Raw genomic sequence first — 20,923 nt, 5'->3', positions numbered from 1 at the left:
TATCCATCCATCCCCTACTACTCTGTCCTGTGCGAGGTGCCAGCCTCTCCTCTATCCTTCCCTTCCTCCTACTATGACTCCTCCCACTCCCTCCCTCCATCCCTCCACCTATCCATCCCTCCACCTATCCATCCCTCCATCCCACCATCCCTTCACCTATCCATCCCACCACCTATCCATCCATCCCCTACTACTCTGTCCTGTGCGAGGTGCCAGCCTCTCCTCTATCCTTCCCTTCCTCCTACTATGACTCCTCCCACTCCCTCCCTCCATCCCTCCACCTATCCATCCATCCCTCCATCCCTCCACCCATCCATCCATACCTCCACCTAACCCTCCATCCCTTCACCTATCCCTCCATCCCACCACCTAACCATTCATCCCTCCACCTATCCATCCCCTACTACTCTGTCCTGTGCGAGGTGCCAGCCTCTCCTCTATCCTTCCCTTCCTCCTACTATGACTCCTCCTACTACCTCCATCCCTCCACCTATCCATCCATCCACCTATCCATCCATCCCTTCACCTATCCATCCATCCCACCACCTATCCATCCATCCCCTACTACTCTGTCCTGTGCGAGGTGCCAGCCTCTCCTCTATCCTTCCCTTCCTCCTACTATGACTCCTCCCACTCCCTCCCTCCATCCCTCCACCTATCCATCCCTCCACCTATCCATCCCTCCATCCCACCATCCCTTCACCTATCCATCCCACCACCTATCCATCCATCCCCTACTACTCTGTCCTGTGCGAGGTGCCAGCCTCTCCTCTATCCTTCCCTTCCTCCTACTATGACTCCTCCCACTCCCTCCCTCCATCCCTCCACCTATCCATCCCTCCACCTATCCATCCCTCCATCCCACCATCCCTTCACCTATCCATCCCACCACCTATCCATCCATCCCCTACTACTCTGTCCTGTGCGAGGTGACAGCCTCTCCTCTATCCTTCCCTTCCTCCTACTATGACTCCTCCCACTCCCTCCCTCCATCCCTCCACCTATCCATCCATCCCTCCATCCCTCCACCCATCCATCCATACCTCCACCTAACCCTCCATCCCTTCACCTATCCCTCCATCCCACCACCTAACCATTCATCCCTCCACCTATCCATCCCCTACTACTCTGTCCTGTGCGAGGTGCCAGCCTCTCCTCTATCCTTCCCTTCCTCCTACTATGACTCCTCCTACTACCTCCATCCCTCCACCTATCCATCCATCCACCTATCCATCCATCCCTTCACCTATCCATCCATCCCACCACCTATCCATCCATCCCCTACTACTCTGTCCTGTGCGAGGTGCCAGCCTCTCCTCTATCCTTCCCTTCCTCCTACTATGACTCCTCCCACTCCCTCCCTCCATCCCTCCACCTATCCATCCCTCCACCTATCCATCCCTCCATCCCACCATCCCTTCACCTATCCATCCCACCACCTATCCATCCATCCCCTACTACTCTGTCCTGTGCGAGGTGCCAGCCTCTCCTCTATCCTTCCCTTCCTCCTACTATGACTCCTCCCACTCCCTCCCTCCATCCCTCCACCTATCCATCCATCCCTCCATCCCTCCACCCATCCATCCATACCTCCACCTAACCCTCCATCCCTTCACCTATCCCTCCATCCCACCACCTAACCATTCATCCCTCCACCTATCCATCCCCTACTACTCTGTCCTGTGCGAGGTGCCAGCCTCTCCTCTATCCTTCCCTTCCTCCTACTATGACTCCTCCTACTACCTCCATCCCTCCACCTATCCATCCATCCACCTATCCATCCATCCCTTCACCTATCCATCCATCCCACCACCTATCCATCCATCCCCTACTACTCTGTCCTGTGCGAGGTGCCAGCCTCTCCTCTATCCTTCCCTTCCTCCTACTATGACTCCTCCCTCTCCCTCCATCCACCTATCCATCCATCCACCTATCCATCCATCCCTTCACCTATCCATCCATCCCACCACCTATCCATCCATCCCCTACTACTCTGTCCTGTGCGAGGTGCCAGCCTCTCCTCTATCCTTCCCTTCCTCCTACTATGACTCCTCCCTCTCCCTCCATCCACCTATCCATCCATCCACCTATCCATCCATCCCTTCACCTATCCATCCATCCCACCACCTATCCATCCATCCCCTACTACTCTGTCCTGTGCGAGGTGCCAGCCTCTCCTATATCCTTCCCTTCCTCCTACTATAACTCCTCCCACTCCCTCCCTCCATCCCTCCACCTATCCATCCATCCCTTCACCTATCCATCCATCCATCCCCTACTACTCCATCCTGTGTGAGTTGCCAGCCTCTCCTCTATCCTTCCCTTCCTCCTACTATGACTCCTCCTACTCCCTCCATCCCTCCACCTATCCATCCATCCCTCCACCTATCCATCCATCACTCCACCTATCCCTCCATCCCTTCACCTATCCATCCATCCCACCACCTATCCATCCATCCCCTACTACTCCGTCCTGTGCGAGGTGCCAGCCTCTTCTATATCCTTCCCTTCCTCCTACTATGACTCCTCCCACTCCCTCCATCCCTCCACCTATCCATCCATCCCTCCACCTATCCCTCCATCCCACCACCTATCCCTCTATCCCTCCATCCCTTCACCTATCCATCCATCCCACCACCTATCCATCCCCTACTGCTCCATCCTGTGCGAGGTTCCAGCCTCTCCTATATCCTTCCCTTCCTCCTACTATGACTCCTCCTACTCCCTCCATCCCTCCACCCATCCATCCATACCTCCACCTAACCCTCCATCCCTTCACCTATCCATCCATCCCACCACCTAACCATTCATCCCACCACCTATCCATCCATCCCCTACTACTCTGTTCTGTGCGAGGTGCCAGCCTATCCTCTATCCTTCCCTTCCTCCTACTATGACTCCTCCCACTACCTCCCTCCATCCATCCACCTATCCATCCATCCATCCATCCATCCACCTATCCATCCATCCCACCACCTATCCATCCATCCCACCACCTATCCATCCATCCCTTACTACTCCATCCTGTGCGAGGTGCCAGCCTCTCCTATATCCTTCCCTTCCTCCTACTATGACTCCTCCTACTACCTCCCTCCATCCCACCACCTATCCATCCATCCCTCCACCTATCCCTCCATCCCTTCACCTATCCATCCATCCCACCACCTATCCATCCATCCGCTACTACTCTGTCCTGTGCAAGGTGCCAGCCTCTCCTCTATCCTTCCCTTCCTCCTACTATGACTCCTCCCACTCCCTCCATCCATCCACCTATCCATCCATCCACCTATCCATCCACCCCTTCACCTATCCATCCATCCATCCCACCACCTATCCATCCATCCCCTACTACTCCGTCCTGTGCGAGGTGCCAGCCTCTCCTATATCCTTCCCTTCCTCCTACTATGACTCCTCCTACTACCTCCATCCCTCCACCCATCCATCCATCCCTCCACCTATCCCTCCATCCCTCCATCCCTTCACCTATCCATCCATCCCACCACCTATCCTTCCATCCCCTACTACTCCGTCCTGTGCGAGGTGCCAGCCTCTCCTATATCCTTCCCTTCCTCCTACTATGACTCCTCCCACTCCCTCCCTCCATCCCTCCACCTATCCATCCATCCCTTCACCTATCCATCCATCCCCTACTACTCCGTCCTGTGCAAGGTGCCAGCCTCTCCTATATCCTTCCCTTCCTCCTACTATGACTCCTCCTACTCCCTCCATCCCTCCACCCATCCATCCATCCCTCCACCTATCCATCCATCCCTTCACCTATCCCTCCATCCCACCACCTAACCATTCATCCCACCACCTATCCATCCATCCCCTACTACTCCGTCCTGTGCGAGGTGCCAGCCTCTCCTCTATCCTTCCCTTCCTCCTACTATGACTCCTCCCACTCCCTCCCTCCATCCCTCCACCTATCCATCCCTCCACCTATCCATCCCTCCATCCCACCATCCCTTCACCTATCCATCCCACCACCTATCCATCCATCCCCTACTACTCTGTCCTGTGCGAGGTGCCAGCCTCTCCTCTATCCTTCCCTTCCTCCTACTATGACTCCTCCCACTCCCTCCCTCCATCCCTCCACCTATCCATCCATCCCTCCATCCCTCCACCCATCCATCCATACCTCCACCTAACCCTCCATCCCTTCACCTATCCCTCCATCCCACCACCTAACCATTCATCCCTCCACCTATCCATCCCCTACTACTCTGTCCTGTGCGAGGTGCCAGCCTCTCCTCTATCCTTCCCTTCCTCCTACTATGACTCCTCCTACTACCTCCATCCCTCCACCTATCCATCCATCCACCTATCCATCCATCCCTTCACCTATCCATCCATCCCACCACCTATCCATCCATCCCCTACTACTCTGTCCTGTGCGAGGTGCCAGCCTCTCCTCTATCCTTCCCTTCCTCCTACTATGACTCCTCCCACTCCCTCCCTCCATCCCTCCACCTATCCATCCCTCCACCTATCCATCCCTCCATCCCACCATCCCTTCACCTATCCATCCCACCACCTATCCATCCATCCCCTACTACTCTGTCCTGTGCGAGGTGCCAGCCTCTCCTCTATCCTTCCCTTCCTCCTACTATGACTCCTCCCACTCCCTCCCTCCATCCCTCCACCTATCCATCCATCCCTCCATCCCTCCACCCATCCATCCATACCTCCACCTAACCCTCCATCCCTTCACCTATCCCTCCATCCCACCACCTAACCATTCATCCCTCCACCTATCCATCCCCTACTACTCTGTCCTGTGCGAGGTGCCAGCCTCTCCTCTATCCTTCCCTTCCTCCTACTATGACTCCTCCTACTACCTCCATCCCTCCACCTATCCATCCATCCACCTATCCATCCATCCCTTCACCTATCCATCCATCCCACCACCTATCCATCCATCCCCTACTACTCTGTCCTGTGCGAGGTGCCAGCCTCTCCTCTATCCTTCCCTTCCTCCTACTATGACTCCTCCCTCTCCCTCCATCCACCTATCCATCCATCCACCTATCCATCCATCCCTTCACCTATCCATCCATCCCACCACCTATCCATCCATCCCCTACTACTCTGTCCTGTGCGAGGTGCCAGCCTCTCCTCTATCCTTCCCTTCCTCCTACTATGACTCCTCCCTCTCCCTCCATCCACCTATCCATCCATCCACCTATCCATCCATCCCTTCACCTATCCATCCATCCCACCACCTATCCATCCATCCCCTACTACTCTGTCCTGTGCGAGGTGCCAGCCTCTCCTATATCCTTCCCTTCCTCCTACTATAACTCCTCCCACTCCCTCCCTCCATCCCTCCACCTATCCATCCATCCCTTCACCTATCCATCCATCCCCTACTACTCCATCCTGTGTGAGGTGCCAGCCTCTCCTCTATCCTTCCCTTCCTCCTACTATGACTCCTCCTACTCCCTCCATCCCTCCACCCATCCATCCATCCCTCCACCTATCCATCCATCACTCCACCTATCCCTCCATCCCTTCACCTATCCATCCATCCCACCACCTATCCATCCATCCCCTACTACTCCGTCCTGTGCGAGGTGCCAGCCTCTTCTATATCCTTCCCTTCCTCCTACTATGACTCCTCCCACTCCCTCCATCCCTCCACCTATCCATCCATCCCTCCACCTATCCCTCCATCCCACCACCTATCCCTCTATCCCTCCATCCCTTCACCTATCCATCCATCCCACCACCTATCCATCCCCTACTGCTCCATCCTGTGCGAGGTTCCAGCCTCTCCTATATCCTTCCCTTCCTCCTACTATGACTCCTCCTACTCCCTCCATCCCTCCACCCATCCATCCATACCTCCACCTAACCCTCCATCCCTTCACCTATCCATCCATCCCACCACCTAACCATTCATCCCACCACCTATCCATCCATCCCCTACTACTCTGTTCTGTGCGAGGTGCCAGCCTCTCCTCTATCCTTCCCTTCCTCCTACTATGACTCCTCCCACTACCTCCCTCCATCCATCCACCTATCCATCCATCCATCCATCCACCTATCCATCCATCCCACCACCTATCCATCTATCCCACCACCTATCCATCCATCCCCTACTACTCCATCCTGTGCGAGGTGCCAGCCTCTCCTATATCCTTCCCTTCCTCCTACTATGACTCCTCCTACTACCTCCCTCCATCCCACCACCTATCCATCCATCCCTCCACCTATCCCTCCATCCCTTCACCTATCCATCCATCCCACCACCTATCCATCCATCCGCTACTACTCTGTCCTGTGCAAGGTGCCAGCCTCTCCTCTATCCTTCCCTTCCTCCTACTATGACTCCTCCCACTCCCTCCATCCATCCACCTATCCATCCATCCACCTATCCATCCACCCCTTCACCTATCCATCCATCCATCCCACCACCTATCCATCCATCCCCTACTACTCCGTCCTGTGCGAGGTGCCAGCCTCTCCTATATCCTTCCCTTCCTCCTACTATGACTCCTCCTACTACCTCCATCCCTCCACCCATCCATCCATCCCTCCACCTATCCCTCCATCCCTCCATCCCTTCACCTATCCATCCATCCCACCACCTATCCTTCCATCCCCTACTACTCCGTCCTGTGCGAGGTGCCAGCCTCTCCTATATCCTTCCCTTCCTCCTACTATGACTCCTCCCACTCCCTCCCTCCATCCCTCCACCTATCCATCCATCCCTTCACCTATCCATCCATCCCCTACTACTCCGTCCTGTGCAAGGTGCCAGCCTCTCCTATATCCTTCCCTTCCTCCTACTTTGACTCCTCCTACTCCCTCCATCCCTCCACCCATCCATCCATCCCTCCACCTATCCATCCATCACTCCACCTATCCCTCCATCCCTTCACCTATCCATCCATCCCACCACCTATCCATCCATGCCCTACTTTTCTGTCCTGTGCGAGGTGCCAGCCTCTTCTATATCCTTCCCTTCCTCCTACTATGACTCCTCCCACTCCCTCCCTCCATCCCTTCACCTATCCATCCCTCCACCTATCCATCCATCCCTCCACCTATCCCTCCATCCCTTCACCTATCCATCCATCCCCTACTACTCCGTCCTGTGCAAGGTGCCAGCCTCTCCTATATCCTTCCCTTCCTCCTACTATGACTCCTCCTACTCCCTCCATCCCTCCACCCATCCATCCATCCCTCCACCTATCCATCCCTCCACCTATCCCTCCATCCCTTCACCTATCCATCCATCCCACCACCTATCCATCCCCTACTACTCCGTCCTGTGCGAGGTGCCAGCCTCTCCTATATCCTTCCCTTCCTCCTACTATGACTCCTCCCACTCCCTCCATCCCTCCACCTATCCATCCATCCCTCCACCTATCCCTCCATCCCACCACCTATCCCTCTATCCCTCCACCTATCCATCCATCCCACCACCTATCCATCCCCTACTGCTCCATCCTGTGCGAGGTTCCAGCCTCTCCTATATCCTTCCCTTCCTCCTACTATGACTCCTCCTAGTCCCTCCCTCCATCCATCCCTCCACCTATCCATCCATCCACCTATCCATCCATCCCTCCATCCCTTCACCTATCCATCCATCCCACCACCTATCCATCCATCCCCTACTACTCCGTCCTGTGTGAGGTGCCAGCCTCTCCTATATCCTTCCCTTCCTCCTACTATGACTCCTCCTACTCCCTCCATCCCTCCACCTATCCATCCCTCCACCTATCCATCCATCCCTCCATCCCTTCACCTATCCATCCAACCCCTTCTACTCCGTCCTGTGCGAGGTGCCAGCCTCTCCTATATCCTTCCCTTCCTCCTACTATGACTCCTCCCACTACCTCCCTCCATCCATCCCTCCACCTATCCATCCATCCCTCCCTCCACCTATCCCTCCATCCCTTCACCTATCCATCCATCCCACCACCTATCCATCCATCCCCTACTACTCCGTCCTGTGCGAGGTGCCAGCCTCTCCTCTATCCTTCCCTTCCTCCTACTATGACTCCTCCTGCTCCCTCCCTCCATCCATCCATCCACTTATCCATCCATGCCTACACCTATCCATTCATCCCTCCATCCCTCCACCTATCCATCCATCCCACCGGGCCACCACCTATCCATCCATCCCATACTACTCTGTCCTGTGCGAGGTGCCAGCCTCTCCTATATCCTTCCCTTCCTCCTACTATGACTCCTCCTACTCCCTCCCTCCTTCCCCCCACCTATCCATCCATCCCTCCACCTATCCATCCATCCCTCTATCCCTTCACCTATCCATCCATCCCTCCACCTATCTATCCATTCCTTAATACTCCCTCCTGTGCGAGGTGACAGCCTCTTCTATGTACCTTCTCTTTCTCCTACTATGACTCCTTCTACTCTCTCCCTCCATCCATCCCTCCATCTATCCATTCATCCCTCCACCTATCTATCCATTTCGAATACTCCGTCCTGTGCGAGGTGCCAGCCTCTTCTATGTACCTTCTCTTCCTCCTACTATGACTCCTCCTACTCTCTCCCTTCATCCATCCCTCCACCTATCCATCCATCCCTCCACCTATCCATCCATTTCTAATACTCCGTCCTGTGCGAGGTGCCAGCCTCTTCTATGTCCCTGCCCTTCCTCCTGCTACCTCCCTCAACCCATCCATCCCTCCACCTATCTATCCATATATCCATCCATCCCTCCACCTATCCATCCCTCTACTCCGTCCTGTGCAAGGTGCCAGCCTCTCCTCTATGTCCTTCTCTTCTTTTCCTCCTACTATGACTCCTCTGCTACCTCCCTCCACCCATCCCATTATCCATCTATCCATCTATCCTCGACTCCGTCCTGTGCGAGGTGCCAGCCTCTTCTATGTCCTTTCCCTTCCCTTACCTTCCTCCTACTATGACTCCTCCCACTGCCTCCCTCCACACATCTATCCATTTACCATTTATTCCTCCCTCCATCCACCCATCTCTCCATCTATACCTGCCCCCCCCCAGGTCTGTCCCTTCCATTCCTATTATTACCTCTCCTACTCCATCCATTCTTCATCCATCCATCCATTTATCCATCCATCCCTCTGCCTATCCATCCATGCCTCCCTATGTCCTTCCCTTCCCTCCCTCCTCCTCTTACTCTCTCCCTCCCATCATCCATCCACCCCTCCACCCAGGGGCGTAACTACAGGGGTTGCAGGGGTTGCAATCGCTACCGGGCCCCATGCTCCAGGGGGCCCGGTAGCAAACCAGTGGGTGAACTTCCAGGATTGCAAAGGTCACACTTGCGACCGGACCCTGGCATTGCACCACTGTGGGGAGGCCCCAAGATTGCAGAAAGGGGGCCCACTGCAGAACTTGTGAAAGAATCCTGCTGCGGGACCGTAATAAAAGGCCATGCAACGAGTGTAAAGAGCCCCAGGATTAGTGGGAAGAGCCCTGGGCTTGAAGGTAAGGGCCCCGGCCAGGGGTCTGGGGGGCCCTTCATGGTTTCTTGCATCATGGCCCTGAAGGTTCTAGTTACGCCTCTGCCTCCACCTATCCATCCATCCCATTATCTATCCATCTTATTATCTCTTATGTCCTTTCCCTTCCCTTCCTCCTACTATGATCCCTCCTACTCCCTCCCTCCACTCATCTATCCACCTATCCATCCATTCCTCCACCTAGCCATCATCCATCTATCCACCCATCCCATCATCCATCCATGTCTCCCCTAGGTCTGTCCCTTCCTTTCTTACCATTACCCCTCCTACTCCCTATATCCATCCATCTATTCATCATTCATCCATTCATCCCTCCCTCCCCTAGGTCTGTACACTATCCTACACTATTAGCCCTCCTTATCCATTCATCCATTCATTTATCCATCCATCCATGCCTACCCCTGTCCCTTCACTTTGCTGCCTCCTACACTATTACCCCTCCTCCCTCCACCCGTCGATCCATCCCGTTGTCCATCCATGCCAGCCTCCCTCTGTCCCTTCACTTCTCTTCCTCCTACACTCTTACTCCTCCTCATCCATCCCTCCCTCCTTCCCTCATCTCTTCATCCATATATCCCTCCATCTATTCATCTATCCCCCCATCAATCCATCTATCCATCCATCCTTCTATATATCCATCTATTTATCTCCCTACCCATATATCCATCCATCCCTACTTTTATCCCATCATCCATCCTTCCATATATCCATCTCTCCATCCTTATATCCATCCATGCCTCCATCCATCCATCTATCCATCCATCCATATATCCACGCCTCTGTCCCTCAGTCCATCCATGCCTCCATCTAAATATCCATCCCTCCATCCATCTCTCCATTCATCCATCCCTCATTCCTTCCTTCCATCCATTTTCCTTCCTTCCATCCATTTTTCCTTCCTTCCTTCCTTCCTTCCTTCCTTCCTTCCTTCCTTCCTTCCTTCCTTCCTTCCTTCCTTCCTTCCTTCCTTCCTTCCCTCCATCTTTTGCTCCCTCCTACCTATCTTCCCTCCTTCCTTCCATCTGTCCATCCTTCCTTCCTTGCATCGGTCCATCCTTCCATCCATCCATCCATCCATCCATCCATCCTCCCTCCTTTCCTCTTCAGTCTTTCCTTCTTTTATCCTTTCCTCCTTCTTTCCTTCCATGCCTTCATTGATCCATCTGTCCATCCTTCCTTTTTTCTATCCTTCCTTATTTCTTTCCTTCCTTCCATCCATCCCTCCCTCCCTCTGTCCTTCCACCCATCTGTCTGTCTCTTCTATGTTCCTTCTTTCCTTACATCCCTCCCTCCTTCCTTCCTTATTCCTTCCTTCTATCACTAGATAGAAAGAGAAGTCCTAGCACTTATGGATCTATACGTATTTTCACTGAAGGCAGCACTGACTCTCACGCATTCCTTCTATCACTTCGTCCATTAATCCGCCCATCCATCCACCCATACATCCTTTCTTCTGTTCATCCAGGAATAAACATTCAGGGAGACTGAGCAAGTGTTAGAGAACTACAAGTCTCAGTGTGATTTTAGTAAAAATGCATTTTAGTGTACACAAACACAATATATTACCCCTTTTTGGTATAATAAAAACAATGAGGTTACAACGAGTAAACAGATACCAAACATGTCAAGTCATAAAATGTTGCCCATCTATAAAACGGCTACAGGCAACACTTTAGAAGTCCTTATAGTTCATCAGTTTAAAGGTACCCCTGAATGCTGGTCCTAGAATTACTGTTCAGCGTGCATGGCGATATTTAATGCTTGATGCAAATACCATTTTTGTATGTAGTCCAACAAACGCATGCATTCATGGGCATCTAAGCTGGGGCGGGGGCTTTAAAGTGATTGTAAAGTCACGTTTTTTTTTTTTTTTTTTTTTAAAGTTCTACTTACCTCCTCTGTGCAGTTGGTTTTGCACAGAGTGACCCAGATCCTCCTCTTCTCGGTTCCCTCTTCTGTGCTCCTGGCCCCTCCCCCCTATTGAGTGCCCCCACAGAAAGCAGCTTCCTATGGGGTCATCCAAGCTGAGTCACAGCTCCCTGTGTCCATTCAGACACAAACCCCCCTCCCTCTCTCTCCTGACTGGCTGACTGACTTTAAATGACAGCAGCGGGAGCCACTCGCGCCATGCTGCTGTCTCAGCCAATGAGGAGGGGAGTCCTGGCTCAGGTAAGTATTAGGGGGGTGCTTGATCAACCTAATCCCCAGCCACAATGACAGTGCTGAGCTCGGATGTGACAAAAAAGCATAGCATCTGTGTTAATTCACTGGAGGGGAGATCAGTGAGTGGATGAGCTGTTCCCAGGCACAGGCCATGCTGGTTCTGGGCCCACAGGTTGGACAGTGGAGATCGGGATATATGACTGGGGGGGGGGGGGGGGGGTGGGAGTGGTCAGTTGGGGAGTGTGTGGAAGTGAAAGCTGACAGTTGGCTTGACAGGTGTAAACATAGTTCCAGCTGTGTGTTTAAGTCCACACTGCTGCTGAGCCTAATGTTGGTGGCAGAGAAAGGATTTAAAGGGAGCCCCTGAAAAATGCAGGAAAATGCCTGTTATGCAGGTTTCTCAGGCGCTCCAACAAAAGAAAGCTGTGGGGCCTAAAACCACACAATCCTGATCCAAGAGAGCCTCCTGTATGGCAATGCCACTCTTAAAAACACTGAAAAAACATGCAAACAAAACCCTCAAAATTGCCATAAATGCATTACGCTCAAGTGTGAATTGCGCAAAATCGATCCATTGCTCAAAACCAGACGTCCATGTTATTTGATTGTGCCTGTTTAATGAAGTGCGATGACAGACATTGTGCATTCCAGAAATAAGCACCCGCTGTTGTTTTCCAATACCTGCCATGGTGTGAGTTTATTGAATGGATATCGGAATGACACGGGATTTGAAGTCAGTTTGCGAAGCTCCAGAATATTGTTTCTTAATGGAGAAGACTGGGATTTCAGTTTTCCCCGGGTTTTGCAATCCCAGATCAGGGTCTGGAGCTTGGAGACTTCAAAGAGCTTTGGGTGGGAGGAAATCTCCAATCCCTTTGTACAGGTCTTACTGGAGACTCATAGGTTGCGTGAGCAGGGCTTTTTTTCAGCAGGAACGCGGGGGAACGCAGTTCCGGCACCTCCAGTACTGAATGTATGCAAGAGGTGCTGGGGTGTGCTGAGGGGTCTACTGGTGCTTGCTGCTGGGTGGTCTATTGTAGCTGGAGGAGGTCCATTTTTGCATGGGGGGGGGGTCTATTGTTGCTTTGGAAGTCTATTGATATTGGTGGAGGATCTATTGTTGGTGGGGTGGATCTTATGTTGCTGGGGGGTCAATTTATGCTGGGAGAGTTCTACTGTTGAGAGAGGGGTCTGTTGATGCTGGCTGTGGGGAGATTTTTTGTTGCTGCCGGGGGTCTATAGTTGTTGGGGGGTCTATTGTTGTTCTGGGGGATTTTTTGTTGCGGGTGGTCCATTTTTTTTTGGGGGGGGGGGTCTATTGTTGATGTAGGGTCTGTTATTGTTGCTGTCTGCAGGGGATCTATTTTACTGCTTTTCTTGTTCTTATTAACAAATTACTTGCCACAAAAAAAGTTATACTTGGTTTTGTATTCTCCATAAAGGGCAGTACTGGGAGATGGGCAAGGGGTGGAACCAAGGAACATTCCTCGGAGGTGGGTAGGGGGGTGGAGAAAAGAGGTGACTCAGAAAGGGAGAGTTCCTGCACCTATTCTTTGAGAAAAAAAGCCCTGTGCATGAGTATGCAAGTTTGCACGCTCATTATAAGCCAAGCATGAGCATAGTTCAAGGCTCCAATTTTGGATACAGAGCCCTGTCAGAAGAGAGCTGTGTGCTCCAGCCATCCTGCCCAGGGCTACACCCCATGTTAGGGGGGGGGGGGGGGTTCCTTGCCACAGGATTGGGAGAACTTTGGGCCAATTTTATTTAACCAGTTAATACATGTCTTCTGGCTGCTCACATGTCATGGGTCCTACCTTTTCCTGACTGACATTGGCATTGAGCAGTCCTTACTCTTACAAAGTTCCCATACAGCAACTCTGTGAACCCAGGTCGGCGTAATGACTCACCCCCAGGTTGTATGTCCATGACAGTCTGAGCTCACTGGAAGTTGGTTGGATAATGTTGAGTCATTCAACTTGTAGGAGCTTTGAACCTCAAAGCAGTAAGTCTAGAGGTGACAGAGCCAGAAAGAAGGTTTTATATATATATATACATATTTTTTTTCTTTTTTTAAATATATATATTTTTTTATGACCTGCCTCAAGCAGATTTTCAGGTGCTTTCGATGCTGGGTTTCTTCAGGGGTGCATCTAACCTCAATTGACCTTCTTTTGACCTTCAATGAACCTTCTTCTAAGCTGCCTCAAGCTGCTTTTACAATCTTAATACTTTCATTGGAAGAAAATCAGTGTACACAGGCCCTTTACAGTGGTTTGTGGCTGCAGCAGGTCAGAGATGGCGTTCACAGGAATTAGTGATGACATCAAAGATGATGTCACCAGGATTTCTCAATTAACCTCAATACAGAAGTTCTGTGTTTACAAGATGCTATCTATTGCTATTAGGGAAGGCTCTAAATCAGGGGTCTCCAAACATTCTAAACCAAGGGCTGGTTTATTGTTATTTAAACTTTAGGGGGCTGGACTGGGGCCAGGGGGAGTGGAAATTTTCATTTGGTATTAGGTTAAGGAATAATGCCCCATCGTTGGTATCACTGGAAGGAATAGTGCCCCATTGTTGATGTCCATGGGGAAAAGGGGGCCCCGTTGTTAAAGGCAGTTGGCAGAATACTGTTGTGTTAAAGGAATAATGCCCCAAGGGCCGGAAAAAGACAAACAAAGGGCCCTTATCTTGCTCCCAGACTGCAATTTGGAGTCTACTATGCTAAAGGCTCTAGGGAAGTATAAAGTGGGGTACACACTAGTAGAAAATCTGCCAAAAATTCCCTTCCGAGGTAAAATTGTACGATTTTCGCCTAGTGTGTACACAACTTTCAGCAGCCGATGCCGACATTTTTAACGAAAAAAAACGGAGGGACAAACACCAAAATTATTATCGTCTGTCCCTAGACGACCAATTTTACTTTAATGTGTATGCAGTACATCCGTTAAAAATCGGATACGAAAGACCGCGCATGATCTGAAGTTGCTGACAACCCGGAAGTCTGGGAACAAATGTCCCAAAAAAAAAAAAACGGACGAGAAATTTTGTGAACATTATGCACTGTCAACTAAAAACGGTTATGAACGCTGAGCAAGAGAGAGAAAAATCGGAGGATATTTCCTCCGATTTCCATCAAGTGTGTACGGGCCTTAAGAAACTCAGGAGCTGATCGGCTTTATCTCCTGAGCTTGAGTGCTGAACTTTTCCGGTCAGTCAATGGTTCTGGCTCACAACCATCAAAGGAAACAACAGAGCCACTGCACCAAACTTGGCTCGATCAAGAGCTGCTGTATCAAACATAAGCTCACCAAACCTAAGTACAGTATATGTCTTCTCACCTATTTCTCTTGTTACCATAATTTTGGGTAAATTCAGCAGCAAGATCTTTCCCATTATAGCAATGCTTCTTAAGTTAACATGTGGCACAATCAAACCATCCATTGGTAGAGCAGAATGGGCACAAACTTGGCGAGCCAAACTGGCAAGATGCTATGCATTGTTGGTGGCAGTTGGCAGAATAATGTCTTCTATCAGTTGAAGGAATACTGTCTCAAGGCACTGCTGTATTTAGGCCTAGGCCGACAAGGCCTAGGCCTAGGGCGGCACTTTGTGGGGGGGCGGCAAAAAAGCCGACCCCCTGCATGAAACCCCCCCCCGCCGCTGAACCTGAAAGGAAAAAAAATGGCCGCGGCCGGCCCAACATGCATTTTTAAATGGAAGGCGCCTCAAGGTAAGTGAGACTCGGGCTCCTCTGCAGCAGATGCCGGTGCTGCGGGCATGGTACAGGAGATTCACCTTGCTGCATCTCCTGTGCCATGCTGCCAGTGCCCACAGCCCTGCTGCATCTCCTGTGCCATGCTGCCAGTGCCCACAGCCATGCTGCATCTCCTGTGCCATGCTGCCAGTGCCCACAGCCTTGCTGCATCTCCTGTGCCATGCTGCCAGTCCCCACAGCCTTGCTGCATCTCCTGTATCATGATGCCAGTGTCCAGTGCCCACCACAGCCCTGCATCTCATGCACCATGCTGCCAGTGCCCAGTGCCCACAGCCCTGCATCTCCTGTACCATGCTGCCAGTGCCCAGTGACCACAGCCCTGCATCTCCTGTACCATGCTGCCAGTGCTGTATCATGCCTGTACCATGCCCGCAGCACCACATCTCCATGTCTGCAGCCCCTGCACTATGCCTGCAACTACTGCATCTCCTGTACCATGTCCGCAGCCCCTGAACCATGCCAGCAACCCCTGCATCTCCTGTACCATGTCCGCAGCCCCTGCACCATGCCAACAACCCCTGCATCTCATGTACCAGGTTCGCAGCCCCTGCAAATTCCAGCAACCCCTGCATCTCCTGTACCATGTCCGCAGCCCCTGCACCATGCCAGCAACCCCTGCATCTCCTGTACCATGTCTGCAGCCCCTGCACTATGCCCGCAGCCCTGGCAGATTTTCCCCCTTAATGACCAGGCCATTTTTGCGATTCAGGACTGCGTTACTTTAAAGGACAATTGCGCGGTCGTGCAAAACTGTACCCTAAAAAAATGAATGTCCTTTCTTTCCCACAAATAGAGATTTCTTTTGGTGGTATTTGATCACCTGTGTGATTTTTATTTATTGTGTTATAAACCAAAAAAGAGCGACAATTCGGAAAAAAAAATATTGTTTTTCACATTCTGCGATATAACATTCCCCCATAAAAATTTAAAAATCTAATTTTGTCATCCTTTTAGGCCAATTTGTATTCAGCTATATATTTTTGGTCAAAAAAATCCCAATAAGTGTATATTGATTGGTTTGTGCAAAAGTTATCGTGTCTACAAACTAGGGGAAAGATTTATGTCATTTTTATTATTTTATTGTTTTTTTACTAGTAATAGCGTCAATCTGCAATTTTTAGTGGGACTGCGACATTGTGGCGCACAGATCGGGCACCTAACTGACATTTTTGACACTTTTGGGGGGACCAGTGACATTACTACAGTAATCAGTGCTACAAATATGCCCTGTTACTGTAATAATGACACTGGGAGGGAAGGGGGTTAACCCGGGGGTGATCAAAGGGTTAAGTGTGAGCCTAGGTGGTGTTTTCTAACTGTATGGGGGAGGGGCTTGTGAAATGACCATAGAGACCTGTGTTCCTATATAGAAGCATCACAGGCGCTCTGTGATCATTTCAGGGAGAACAACGGTCAGCTGTATTTACAACAGCAGGCCGTCGTTCTCTCTCAGCAGGGAACGATCGCAGGTGCCCAGCGGCAATTGCGGCCGCTGGCCCCGTGGATTGGCATCCTTGCTGCCTAGTGGGGGCCCCCCCAGGAGCGCTCCCACGAGCCAACGTACCCATACAATACAACGAAATATACAAGTAGGCACTTTGTACCCACTTTTAATGTACAGAGAGGAAGAGGTGGAGCCTAAAGAGGAAGGGGTGTGGTTTACAGATGATAGGGCGGGTCTGAAACAGGAAGGGGTTTGGCCTTGACAGGAAGGGGTGGGTCGTAGGTAAATTAGGGGGTGCACAAGTTTAGTCTGGCCTAGGGCAGCACAAAACCTAAATACACCACTGCCTCAAGGGCTGGATAAAGGCAAACAAAGGGCCACGTCCTGCTCCCAGACCGCAGTTTGGAGACTACTGCGCCAAAGGCTCTACAGAAGGATAAGAAACTTAGGAGCTGATCGGCTTCATCTCCTGAGCTTAGTGCTGAACTTTGCCTGTCAGTCTATGGTTCTGGCACACAACCTCCATCATAGGAAACACCAGAGCCACTACACCAAACTTGGCTCAATCAAGAGCTGCTGCATCAAATATAAGCTCACTAAACCTAAGTAGATGTCTTCTCACCTATGTTGACCTGGGCTGTCTGAGTGCACTGCATGAACACATCGATCAGATCACTAGACATCCATGTTTATGACCATCTATGAGCACCCTTAAGCCTCGTACACACGCATCGAAATTCGGCAGGGAATTTTCATCCGACGACCGATCTGCCGATTTTCGGCTTGTTAGTATGATGCTTCCGACAACCGACTCCAACTTTTCGGCCGAAAAAATTCTGGTGTGCAGGCTATAAAATTTTTTTTCCTCTGTCAAAACACGGCCGATTTTCGTGCAGTCAGTACAGATTTCGACAGGGAAAAATCTTATGAGCAAGAATAGGCATGCTCAGTGAAGAAAGAACACAAAGAAAGCAAACCAACACATGACATCACTTCTGAAGTAGAATTTTGTCGGTCGACAAAAGTCCAGTGCAGTCTATGCACATTCCAACCAACAAAACACCACTCTGGACAAAAGATGGACGACCGGTCAGCGGAAAATCATTGCGTGTGTACTAGGCTTTAGACCCTCAGACATTCCTGCATGGCAGATCTTACCTTTTTAAGCCTTAAATATGCCTACCATTAACTATCTGCAAGCAAAATATGGGTTATAGATGAACTGACACTTTAACCCCCCCCCCCCTGTAATCTACGCTTTACTCAAAAAAATATCCTCATGTGCAATTTGTAAGCTATCACTGATATCAGTGTGAGTCAGATATAAGTATTGTATATGCAGAATTACACAATCTCACCCCATATGACATTAAAGTCTGGATCAAGCTGGGTCAAGGTGGTGTGAAGTTGCTAGTCTACATTTCCCCAGAAATGTACAGGAATGCGCACATAACGTGATATAACATGATGGGTCTTATCTAATATTCTGTAAAAATGTATATCTCCTATACATGGGTTTAATTGGGAATGGGGGAGGGGGTGTTTAGCATGTGTTCCTGACAACCACCAAAATCCCACTTGTAGTGCTCACTAGGGGTGGGATGGATGTAAGTAGGAGACAACACAGGATCACAGTAATTTGGAAACAGTTGTCACCCCATAACAGGAAATGCTGGAACGAGGACCTTCATGCAGGGCCGGATTTTTAAGGGGGCAAAAATGGAAATTACCCCAGGCCCCGGGCACCCTTGACAGAAGGAGCCCACCTCTATCCAAAAATTATTTAAAACATTTATAAAAAAAACATATATAAACCATAACAAAAATAAATAATAAAATAATATAAAATGTATAAGGCTGCATTCACATGTCAGCGTATTGATCGCGGGCAGAATCACCGCGATTCCGCCCGCGATCCGGAAATCATTGCAAATCGCAGGACGCATGTGCGTTGCCCGTGATTTGCAATAGCACCCCAAACGCTGTGCGATGTTGCCGCGATTTCCGCCTGCCGAATCGCGGTAACATTGCGCAAAAAAAATCACGGGACGCATTACGCTCCAAAGAAGCTCTTGATATATACCTATGAGATATCATAGGTTGAACTGGATGGACTGATGTCTTTTTTCAACCTCGCTAACTATGTAACTATGTAACTATGTAACGCACATGCGCCCCGCGATTTGCAATGATTTCCGGATCGCGGGCGGAATCGCGGTGATTCTGCCCGCGATCAATACGCTGACATGTGAATGCAGCCTAATAAACAACTTACTTTCTTTTATTAAATGTATCTTGGGAAGTAATATTTTGCTGGGCATCATCTGTAAAATACTGGACTGGTACAGTATATTCTATCGTGTTTAAAAAAAAACAAGTTTGGAGGCTCAAGCAATAGAGGCATCAAACATAGAGCACTAATGACTGTGTGTGTGTGGGCATCTGTTGTGTCATGTATTTTAAAAATATGTGACTGTCATTGAGAATGTAAACCAACTCTGTGTATAAGGGGCCCCCCCGAACCTGAAGTGCCCTGGGCCCCCCAAGGTCTAAATCTGGCTCTGCCTTCATGGCATGATCAGGAATTATTTTTATGAAACTGCAGATTTAAAAAAAAAAAAAAAGACTGAGAACATTGTAATGCTTATGCGAGATTATATTCCTGCTTTTTTATACTTTTTATGTTAGTATGCTTTTTTTTTTTTTTTTCATTTTTTTAAAGGTGAATTTTATTGTTTTATATGTTCATATGGGCTGCTATTTATTTATAACAGATATCAAGCAATGGCTGTACTCCACTATTCCTGTATCGTTAAAGTTCACCTTTGCAGCTCACTGCATAAACTCATTAAACTGTTCATGTCTCTTATCTTGTTATGTGTTTTATAGCAAAACTTGTTTAGGAAGGATGTGGATTACAGTGAGTAATGATCAGGTAGGTGTACACCACAGCGGCTGCATATCAATAAATAGAATCTGATATTGAAAAAAATGACAAGATAAGCAGGTAACAGTAAGAGCCGGTTCACACTGAGGTGATCCGACTTCGAGGGGCGACCTGTGAAGTAGCTGTGCACAGCGTGCACTGCGACTTTGGCACGACTTGCAGGGACTTCACATAATGGAAGTCAATGCAAGTCGCTCCCGGGTCGCCCCAAAGTAGTGCAGGACCCTTTTTCTAAGTCGGAGCGACTTGTGTCTCTCCTATTAGAACGGGTCCTGTGCTAATCAATGGCGAGCGACCGAGCGCGACTTGTCAGGCTGACAAGTCGTGCTAGTCTGAATGGGGACTAAGGATGTGCATTAATATTATTTTTTATTATACGGGATTTTTATACACCAACAGTTTCCGCAGCACTTTACAACATGAAGGCAGACAGTACAGTTACAATACAGTTCCAATACAAGTGGAACCAGAGGGCCCTGCTCTTTAGAGCTTACAATCTAACAGGGAGGGTCAAGTGATACAAAAGGTAATAACTAACTGGTGGGGATGAGCTGAGGGAGAAAATAAAAGTACAGTTGTTAGGTAGAGACAGGATAAGCTTCTCTGCGGAAAGGGTTTTTCAGGGATCATCTAAAAGTGGATAAAGTAGGAGATAGTCAGACAGATTGGGGTAGGGAGTTCCATAGGATTGGAGAGGCTTGGGAGAAGTCCTGGGGGTGAGCATGGGAGGATGTGACAAGGGAACTAGAGAGCAGGAGGTCTTGGGAGGAACAAACAGAACAATTTGGTTGGTATTTTGAGACTAAGTTAGTGATGTAGTTGGGGGCAGAGTTATGGATGGCTTTGTAAGTTGTTGGATTTGGAATTTAATTCTTTGGGTGAGCAGAAGTGAGTGGAGGGATTAGCAGAGAGGGATAGCAGACACTGAGCAATTGGTAAAGTGGATGAGTCTTCAGCCACATTCATCACAGACTGAAGGGGGTAAAGCCTATGTAAAGGAAAGCCAATGAGGAGGGTAGTAGCAGTAGTCAAGGTGAGAGATAACCAGGAAGGGAATTAGAAGCTTTGTTTGGGAGATGGTGGGTAGGCTGAGGCAGCCAACTTTGGACAAT

The sequence above is a fragment of the Pelophylax lessonae genome (genome assembly GCF_965119305.1).
Source record: "Pelophylax lessonae genome assembly, chromosome: 4".
In the NCBI taxonomy this organism is placed as follows: Eukaryota; Metazoa; Chordata; class Amphibia; order Anura; family Ranidae; genus Pelophylax; species Pelophylax lessonae.
This window is presented reverse-complemented; position numbering follows the sequence as displayed.